This window comes from Diceros bicornis, chromosome 31 (assembly GCF_020826845.1).
Source record: "Diceros bicornis minor isolate mBicDic1 chromosome 31, mDicBic1.mat.cur, whole genome shotgun sequence".
Classification (NCBI taxonomy): domain Eukaryota; kingdom Metazoa; phylum Chordata; class Mammalia; order Perissodactyla; family Rhinocerotidae; genus Diceros; species Diceros bicornis.
Window position 1 is genome coordinate 35,486,538 of NC_080770.1, and position 10,555 is coordinate 35,497,092.

Genomic DNA, 10,555 nt, shown 5'->3' on the forward strand with positions numbered 1-10,555 from the left:
CACTAGTATTGACCAAAGCACCAATACCCCACCCCTGCTCCCCGAACACATTGTATTAGGACCCCGAGAAGTTAAGGCCCAGCGAGATGGATTGTTTCTCTTTCTCATCACAGAAAAAGAAGTTGGAATGACCTATCAGTCAACAAAAACATGCATGTGTTGTGAGCATTGGAATATGTCCCTCCCCTCCAGCCTACATCATAACTACAGAGGAGTTAGAGAGCTTCCACTTCTTAAGTCCTGGCGGGGAAGGAAAAAGCCTCCCAAGAACCATTGCCCCAGACCCACCCAGTGCCCCCCCTCCCCTCCCTGACTCCCTGCTGCCCTTCCCGCCCCAGCAGCCATGGGCTTGTCAGGCCAGCACCAGAGCACCAAGGCTGGATGGAAAGAACGTCCAGACCCACAGGGACCTGGTTGTCAGATGCACGGGTCTCACTATGGGAGCTGTCCCCACCTGCTCTGCCTGAGGAGCCACTCCTCACAACGGCCCCGCCCCAAACTGCGCCAGCCAGTCCCAGCTGCTAAGGGCCCAGGCGAGCACAGTCTTCCATGCCGACCGGTGCAGGTGCACTTACCCGCGTCCCTCTCCCCGCTGCCCAGGAGAATGAGGACAATGTGATGCTCAGCCGCTGAGGCCAATCCAGGTGAGCAACGTGGGTAGGGCCAGAAGTGCGGGTGGAAGTGCATCAGTCGCCATCTTGGCGTCCGGCGGGGCCCCTCTCGGAGGGCCGGCCACATTCTCCCACCCCCTCGGTCTGGGTCATTTGCTATGAATACCGCAGCAGTGACCCATCAGGGCAGCGGAACAGACGCGTTTTGGCAGTGTGACCCCAGGGTGGGTGCATCAGGCAGCAGTTTTCCTAGGCCCACAGACGTGGCCATCTTGCTTTACGGAGGACAGGTGGGCACACGCCGCCATCTTGCCATCCTTTGGGGCCCGGGGGCCAGCTCCCACTTGCTGCACAGTGTCGCTTTGAGCCCTACTCTTGTGGCAGTCCCACTGTGGGACAGAGAGGAGGGGGCCGGAGCCTGGCAGCATGACAGCCTGAGGCCCAGGATGGTGATCACTGCACTGCCGTGAACTGATCCCACCACTGGGCAATGAGGAGAAACAGCCATCTCCTTCCACAGGTAACCAGCTGCTGCCGCCCAGTCAGCCCCCCTGGTGTTCCAGCCCAAGGCAGGCAGCACTCTGTGCTTGGGGCCTTGGGGCCGGTCCAGCGGGTGAGTGAGCACCAGGCGCTATGTGGCCTTGGTCTGTGCCACTGTCTCTGTTCCCGGCACCTCGGGCCACTGCGGCCATCCCATGGCTACTGGCGTCCACCTTATGGCCTCCACCACACTGTCACCCCCACCCCCTGGCCACTCTGCTCTCCACTGATTCAGGCTGGGGCCAACAATGTCAAGAAACAGGGTATTCTGGAAACACGCTTTCTTAGGTCACTATCTTCTTGCATTTGCCGTGACTTTTCTGCTCTTTTGATGGCAGGGAGCCTGCCTTGATCTCTGCGATCAGGAATGTGGCTGAGCAGATGCAGCTTCTACCTCCAAATGGACACGCCTCTCAGATGCTCTGTTGCTAGAAGGGTCCTGGCAGTGCAGGGAAAGGTGGCTCTGCACTGGAGGTGAGTCCTGGAGAGGCGTCTGACTCTGCAGACTCTGCATGTGACAGCATCCTGGGTGGAGGAGGTTGCGGCCCACTCCTCACTGGGAGGCTTACCCTGGGGACTCAGGGAAGGGGCTCCTCTCTTCACTTCTTCCTTGGGCTCCCACAGCGTGATGAGAGGTTTGCCTTCCCCTTGGCCTGGCTCCCTTCATGAGGGCTTCTGGAATTCAGCCAGTTGAGTGAGTCCTTTCCTGCGGACTCGGCAATGGAGGTCTCAGAACAGTGCACTGAAGATATTTTACTTTGAAAACCTCCTGGCAGATCCTTTTGTTTCATGTTGCAGGTTGTTATTGAATTTTTAAAGACCTGAATGCTACTTGTTGTCTTTAGTCTTATTCAAAGTTAACAGCGGTTTTTTTTAAGTCGGAAGTTGTTACAATCTATCCAAAGAACTAGTAATGTGAGCTTGTTTCAGAGGTCAGACAACATGCTTTCTTGACAGTTTCCTTCAGAGTCTGTGTCCCAAAAGATTTGTTACTGTTTTTGAGAATGAGGCAAAACACTGCAGAGAAGGTTGCTCTTGGCATGTGTCATTGTTTAACGTGATCTGAGGGCAAAAGAGGTGGGGGTCCTCTGGTAACTCGTCACAAAACATTGAGAAATGTTAGAAGGTCAGGTTGCTTGGAACTCCCTGAGGACCTAGTATCCACAGCGGCCTCATGGGGGTTAGATGAACTCAAGAGGAGAAGAAAGCCGAGAGAGAGACCCCCTACGTCCCCATGTGCATAGTTTTCGCTAAATAGAGATTTTACCTTAATGAGGAGAAAAGATTATGAAGTGTCTTGGTCAGTACATTTCAGGGGCTGGTTGCTTGGTACAGGAAGCAGCTTTCCTCCTGGTAGTGGAAGGACAAGAGGAACAACGAACCACAGCTCTTGAGGCTGACCTCCTCTTGGCGGCGGTCCCGCATCCTCAGCTGCTTGAGTAGAGCTGGGGCCAGGGGCCCTGCTGAGTGCCTGGGAGGCTCTGCTGGCCGACACCTGGCCTGGCTTTGAAATAGGGGGACCAACCCTCCCCGTTTTAGCACCCAAAGTCCTGCATCCCAGGGACAGCAGGAGGGTTGGACAACCATGAGCTTCTAGGAACTATTTCTGAGGCTTCCTGAAGCCTTTCCTGTTGTCTTGGTGTCATCCTGTGCTCTCTGCCCGAGCATCTGTGGCCCTACAGGGCACTTACCAGAGCCTGGGACGAGGTCTTCACCTTCCTTCCTTCTCTGCCCTACAGATGGTCAGCTCCTTAAGGTAGACAGTGGGTCTTTCATCTTTCTATTCCAGTAATAACTTGCAAGCAGAGGTGTTCCTTACATATTTCCTAAAGGTTTAAATGGGCAAAGTTCCTAAGTGTGGGTGTTCCCAAAAACACTTGTTTTGCTTTTATAGTTGATTATTTTAGGGGGAGACATTTAATTCTTTCTTTTTAATTACTTTTTCATGTATCCTTGCAGGCTCCACATAAAGGGCTCAAAACTTCTGGTCCAGTGTCTAAAAGCTGTTCACAGGGATGACTGGACCCTACTAAGCATTCTTTCATCTGTAGTGAACATTTCACCAAAAAAAACTCTTGGACAGGCTGGAGGATCAGTACTACGTGCTCAAGCCCACGGCCTTGCCCTCCAACTTCCACCTGACTGAGAAGGAGGAGCTGAAGGCCGTGGCCATCCAGGAGAAATGACACCAAGATAGCCGCCGGGGACCTAAGGAACATGCGAGTCAAGCAGATGGGAAAGGAGCTTCAGGTTCATCCTCATCCTTGAGGGAAAACTTGAGGGCCCAGCCAGGGTCCCGCAAGTTGAAGCGAGCCTCTCTGCAGAGCGAACCCGCACCCAGTGCCACCCAGGAAGCCACCAGTCAGGCGCGGGCACAGAGTCTCTGGAAGGAACTCCAGGAGACAATGTGGCCTCCACAGTGTGTGGCAGCCTGGGAGATGCAAACACATCTGCTGTAGATGCTGGCGATGAGACCCCCTCTGCCCAGCCAGGGCCGGCTGGGTAAGACTGGCGTTTCCGTGGGTGACTTTATCCCTCAGGATCTGTGGCATGCACATTTATTGGCTGGCTTCCTTCTTACAGTTTCTCCTCAGCACACACTCAAGAGAGGCCATCTGTCCCTTGAGAGGCTGTTGACCGAAAGAGGCTGAAGAGAGATGTGGAGCCCAGCTACAGCGGGACCAGCCCTGGGCCTGATGAGAGCTTGGCCCAGAGCCCCCACATTCATCATTCACAATGATGCCTCAGAAACCCTCCCAGAGCCCCTTCACCCTCCAACAGATGTCACCCGCGAGCCAGCCGCAGAAGATGTGCAGGGCGAACACAGCGACACCGGCCCCACGTCCCTCAGCGGGGTCATCCTGTCAGCACTGGGGGCCCAAGAACAACTCGACTTGCTGTCTCCTACTACTTCTGCTCCCGGGGGAACCGGAGCACGGGTGCCACCTGCGGGAGCAGGTGGAGAAGGACAGCGAGCTGAAGAGGGGCAGCTGCCAACAGCCAGGTGCACACACTGCAGGAGGAGATGGACGAGCTGAATGAAGGGGGATCCCTAACTGAGGAGCATGCTGCCCCCCACTGAGGTCAGTCCCGGTGCTCGGGGCTCCCCCACTGCCTGCTCCTCATGAGGTGTTTCCTGCTCTGCAGCAGACGACCCCTGAGCACTTCTGTGTGCAGCATGCCTGCTGCTGTCTTGGGAGAAGGCTCTGCTGGTAGCCGCCCCTCGCAGACAGGGAGCCCAGGCTGCAGAGCTCACCCCGCTCGCTCTAGGGTGCTCGAGAGGCAGCATTAGTTGTCAGGGTTTAGCAGGTGCGAAAGGAGGCATTACAGGTCAGCTGAGAAAGCCACGCCTACCCAATGAATTGTACCTGGATCGTTGGTTTAAAACTTGAACAGGAGAAAATCAGCTTCTATTGCATCCCTCACACAAATGTAAATTCCAATGAGTTAGGATCTAAATGTGAAATAAAATCGACATAGTAAACTATTAGAAAATTTATAGGAGACTCTTAAAGTCATGGGGAGGTTCTTTCCATTTGTGTTTTAATGAATATCCTTGAACTGAAGTCATTTTGACCACTTTAATAATTTCTTTAAAATTTGAAACATCTTTTTGAGTAGAATACATTCTCTTTTGTAAAATTTAAAACACCAGAGAAATATATAAGCTAAGAAGTGGTAAAAACTCCTATTTCTCACCTACCTCCCAACTTTTATTCCTTGTTGGTAGTAAAATTTGGTGTGTAATCTCCTCGACTGTTCCCTGTGCTTTACATACATATTTCTTCACCTGTACAAATTGGTTGGATATATTTTTGGTGTGTTTCTTGGCTATGTTTCTGATTTTCCTGCTCTCTTACAGTTTAGTAGTTGTAAACATTGGTTTCTCGATATTCCTTATGTATTGAGGGTACCACCTTTTGCCTGTTATACATCCATGGAAAACATTTTCCTACCACATTGTTTATTTAATCTGGATCAGTGCTTGTCTTCCCAGATGCCAGTAACACTTCAGGAGGGAAACGGGTCTGTGTGACAGGCTATTCAGGATCTCCGGGACCCCCAGGGCAACAACCAGTAGGACAATCCAAAACAAGAAACAAAACCCATCCCTCGTGTTTCCAGATGCATCCTATGGGAAGGACAGCTCCAATTGAGGACCACTGATGTCCTGGTCAGAGTTATCCACTATGTTCTCCTATCACGTTAAAGCTGTTTCTGTAGTTTCTCGTACCTGATGGTACAATTTGGTGCCTTTGTCTGTTCCTCTTGGTGCCTTTGTCTGTTCTTCTTGGTCAGACTGCCCAAGGTTTCTCACTGTTACAGGTCTTTCCAGACAACCAGCCCTTGATTCCATTGCTCAGGTCTATGTTGTTGTTCCTGCCTGGTGAATTCTCCCTTCATTCTGCTGTCATTGGTTTTATTGTGGTGTTGTTCTTGCTCTTGGAGGGAAGGGCTCAGCTTCTTCGTGTACAGGTGATATTCCCTGATACCTGCCGTGGAGGCTGTGTCCCTTCCTCTGTCCCCTTGTCCCCACGCCATGGATTTGTCTCATGCTGCTCTCATTGCTGTTCATTTCTAAAGAGTTTCTCCTGTCTGTCTGGATTCCCTCTTTAACCTGAGAGATTTAGAAGGGTGTGGACAGATTTTCAAGTGGATAGGTTGGGGGAGGGGAGCCAATATTTTGTGATTACTTTTTACTTTTATTGCTTTAAGATCCAGTAATATGGTCACTTATAGATTTCTGCTTTTTGGACTCTTTAGAGATTTCATTGTGGCTTAGCACACAGTCCATTGTGGTGACTGTTTCATTGTGGTTTGAGGAGAATGTTCGCTCTCCACTAGATGCTTACGTTGTTGTCCCTGGGGCTGAGGCTAGATCTAGCTTTTTTGTGTTCGTCAGCAGATCTGTTTCCTAACTTACTGTATCACTTGACCTGTGGCTTTTTAAGAGAGGTAAGGTAGGTTTCCCTGTGGAAAGGGAAGGCACCTCCCTTGGGGTGCCTGTGTCTTCTTGTTTGTCCAGTTTTGCTTTATGCTTCAAGACCATATTGTTAGGTGCATAAGTGTTCCTGACAGTTATCAACACAGAGAACCCCTTTTTGTCCCATTTAAAGTCTTATTTCTTTATCTCCTTATTTTCAACCATATTATATCCCTTTATTTTATAACAATATTTTAACTCAACTCGAGAGCCTTCATGTTTTTCTAGAGCAATTTGATCCATTTACAATTGTGATTATTGATAAATTTGAATGTGAGTCTACCATTTAATTTAATTTTTAATTTGTTAGGTTTTCTCATGATTTTTCTCTTCTTTTAGTGGGTGTCTTTCAGTTTTTAGGAACAACCATTTCTGCCTCTCTTTCTGTAAATGCTTAGAGTTGATCAGTTCCTGTGCTCTACACTCCCAACTCATCACCTTCTGGTCCCCAGCTTGAGAATATCTGATCTTAGTTCTGTGCTCTTATTTTCCCCATCAAGCAACCATGATTGGATGTAAGTATAAGTTTTATTGGTTACTTTGTACACAACAGTTTATTGTATCCAAATTTTTCCTCCTTTTGGAAAGATTTGATGTTATTTTGGAACTCATATGACAGTGAAATCTTGAGATGAATCGAGTCTGAGATACTCCTTAGGTGCTGATGCTGGGGACCTAGCACCTAAACTCTTAAAGTTGCATCAGTGTGTCAGCAGAGTCGGGATGAGGTCAGAGATGTTTAAAACCGTGGAATTGAATGAGGTTTCCTGGAGACACTGTAGCTGTAGAAGGGACCAGGGCCCAGCCTAGGAGCAGGCAGTGTTTGCAGAGGTGCAGCTGAAGAGGGTCCAGGAAAGGGGACTGAAATGGTGGAGCATGAAGTTGCAGGAACCATGAGGGGAAAGGGTATTACAGCAAGGAGGGGTGCTCTGCTGGGTGGGATACAGCTCTGATCAGAATGGAGAAAAGATGGCTGGACTCGGCCACATGGGATCACTGGTGACCTCAGTCCCCTTGAGAGGGTGGGAATGAAGCTGGGTCTAGAGTGAGTGAAGGGGGTCCATGGGAGGGCAGTATGTATAAGGCACTTTATTTAAGAGGTTTAGCCATGAAGGGGAGTTGGGAAAGTGGACAGTAGCCAAAAGGGAGCCTGGGTCCAAGGGAGAGTTTTGTTTGTAAGGTGGAGATGAGCTAGCAGGTGTCTGTGCTGCAGGTAGGACCAGATGGAGAGGAAGAGTGTGCTGGGCCCTGAGGAGGTGCCGGGCTGGGCTCCTGTTATGAGCGGTTTGGGGATTCAATTGGAGACGTAAAAGAAACTTTCCACTCCAAACAAATGGGTTGAAGGTATATTGTATTATAGAGAGGATGGTAAAGGTGATAGTCCGCAAACAGATCTGAATAGGTCAAATAATAAGAGGGAAAAAACACCAGCTCGACTGGAAAGGGAAAACATCCACATCGGCTGAGATAGCGGCACATTTGAATAGGTCATATAATAAGAGGGAAAAACATCAGTTCTATCGGATAGGGAAACACCAGATCGACTGAAGGGAAATGACACAAATCAACCAGAAAGAGAAACGCCAGGTTAACTGAAAAGGGAACACATCAGATCAATTACTTCACAATAAATCAATTACTCACAACATCCACGCCCCACTGCTGGGAGAGTCCTGTCAGTTGATAAGGCTGGGTGGGAATCACACGTCCTGGGCAAGGTGTCCCTTCCACAGGTGGAACTCTCACCGGGTCTCAGTCTCCAGCAGTTTATATAAGCAGTTACAGAGTTTACAGAGAAAGCATTCAGTGTTCCCATGCACAAATGGTTATCAGTGGCGTACATGCACTGAGCCCCACACTCTGGCTATCGTCCCAGCCCAGTAGTTGTGTACATGCATTGTTTACCCTGCTTATCCTCCAAGCCCAGCTCAGACAGCCAGTCTGCCCCAGGCTGCAGTGCCCGAAGGGCCTTGAATTTTTTACACATTGCAACTATCTCCATGGGAGAAGGGCCGGTTCCCACCATGCGGAAAGCAGCTTTTATATTTCTTTTTGTGCTGGTGGCTGTAGGTCAATGGAGCGGCCAAACATGGCTGTACTCATGTCAAGACAGCTTCGCTGCCTGGCGCCGTGCAGAGAGCAAGAGGACAGATGTGCTCGTGGAAAAGGCGCCCTGTGCCTCTGCTCCTGTATTCCTGGAGCGTGAGGTGGGCAGTGGCTGGGAGTGGAAGGGCGATGCAGAAGGTGTTAGGTTAACGGCAGAGGGAGGAGGGAGAGGGAGAGAGGACACCCTGGCTTGGTCTTCATGGCTCACACGGAGCTCCCCACTGGGATCGCCGATCACCAGCTGTTGACTCTCTTTGATGTTTTCATCAAAATGTCGGCTCTCTTGATGGTTCCCAAGGCTATTATGAATTCGTTCATCAATGAAGGAAACTTTGGGTCATGTTTAAGGGATTCTATGTCAAAGGGGCTCTACATGTGTTTATTCAGTCCATCATCTTTACCCAATCTCTTTGTTTTTGGACAGATTCCATACAACAGAGCAGCCGGGCCAGTGGCCTGCAGGTTCCAGGGTTTGGGAGATTTGCCCTCCAGAAAGCCGGTGCTGATTGGCATTCTCACAGGACGTGGTGCTCTGTCCCTGAGCCCGCTCTAATTCTGGGTGTCATGACATTGTAAATCCTGGGCCAGTTCTGTCAGGGCCCATCGTTGGCATTTCTGTGATCAGTGAGGGCAAACATTTTTCTGTGATCATTATCTGTCACTTCCCTGACTGTGTTGTTGCCTGCCTTGCTCACTGAGTTCTGAACCTTACTGGTGGAACCAGGACGTTCACTCTTTATCCAGTGTGATTGCACGTTACCTCAGTGTGCCCCTTGAGTACTTGCTTCAAAAATATCTGTTTTCTTCACATTCTTTGATTCCTTCTACATATAATCTAGATTTAATCTGGAGCTTTAAAAATGTTTTATTGTGGAAAACCTTGAACATACACAAATTAAACAGAGAAGTGCGATAGCCCCCTATGTCTCTATTATCCAGCTTCAACATTTATTAATATTCTGATATTCCTGTTTCGTCCATATTTCTACCCACTCCCTACCTTCCATTGATTATTTTTTAATTAATAGATTTTTTTTTAGGAAAGTTTTAGATGAACAGAGAAATTCAGCAGAGAGAGCAGAGCATTTCTCCCTCTTCCCCCACAGTTTCCCTTATGGTTAACATCTTGCGTGACCACCTGTGTTAGTGCGGTTCATTCCTTACAAGTGAGGAGCTGATGCTGCTACAGCGTCCGTAAGCAAGTCCGTAGTTTACATTAAGGTTCATTGTCTTGCTGTCATGTACTTGGATTTTGACAAATGCATAATCTCATGTATCCACCACGACAGTATCCTACGGAAGAGTTGGGTTGCCCTAAAATCCCTGTGCTTTACCTCTTCGTCCCTTGCCCCCCAACTCCTGGCAAGACTGATCTTTATATTTAAGTCCACTATGTCTTTTTGTGACTTGATAGCTCATTTCTTTTTTTTTCTTTTTGTATATTGAATCAAAATATACATAACAAAAAAGTGTTTCATCTTAACCATTTTTAAGTGTACACTTCAATGGCGTTAAATACATTTCCACAGTTGTACAGTCATCACCACCATTCATCCTCATAACTCTTATAAATCTGAAACTCTATACCTATTAAACAATAACCCTCCCTTCTCCCCTCTCCCCAGCCCTTGGCAGCCACCATTCTACTTACTGTCTCTATGATTTGACTACTCTCAGTTCATACAGTATTCGTCTTTTTGTGACTGGCTTATTTCAGTTAGCATAATATCTCCAAGGTTAATCCATGTATAGCGTATTGGAGAATTTGCTTCATTTTTAAGGCTGAATAATATTCCATTGTATGGATATACTACATTTTGTGTATCCACTCGTGTCAATGGACACCTGGGTTGCTTCCACGTTTTAGCTGTTGTAAATAATACTGCTATGAACATGGATGTACAAATATCTCTTCAAGGCTCTGTTCTCAGATCTTTTGGGTGTATATGCAGAAGAGGAATTGCTGGATCACATGATAATTCTATGTTCAATTTTTTGGAGGAACATCAATACTGTTTTCCATAGCAGCTGCACCATTTTACATTCCTATCAACAGTGTACAAGGGTTCCCATTTCACTGCATCTTGGCCAACACTTGCTGTTTTCTGTCTTTTCAATAGCACTCATCTTACTGGGTGTGAGGTGGTGTCTCATTGTGGTTTTGATGTGCATTTCCCTAATGATTAGTGGTGTTGAGCATCTTTTCATGTGCTTATATGCCATTTCTAAGTCCTCTTTCGCAAAGGAGTCTTCAAGTCCATGCCCATTTTTGAATTGGCTTGTTTTTAGTTGTTTAATTTAGGACTTCTCTGTA

General features: G+C 48.3%; 1 long non-coding RNA gene across 2 annotated transcripts; it reads left to right on the forward strand.

Moving 5' to 3' along the window:
* The first annotated feature begins 399 nt into the window (after window positions 1-399).
* Window positions 400-3,317, forward strand: LOC131395257 (uncharacterized). 2 transcript variants are annotated; one of them, XR_009216325.1, is made up of 4 exons: window positions 400-644; window positions 1,132-1,224; window positions 1,490-1,625; window positions 3,111-3,317. It is a non-coding gene; the product is annotated as an uncharacterized LOC131395257 (long non-coding RNA). The 2 variants fall into 2 exon arrangements; XR_009216324.1 differs by lacking the exon at window positions 1,132-1,224.
* The last annotated feature ends 7,238 nt before the right edge of the window (window positions 3,318-10,555 follow it).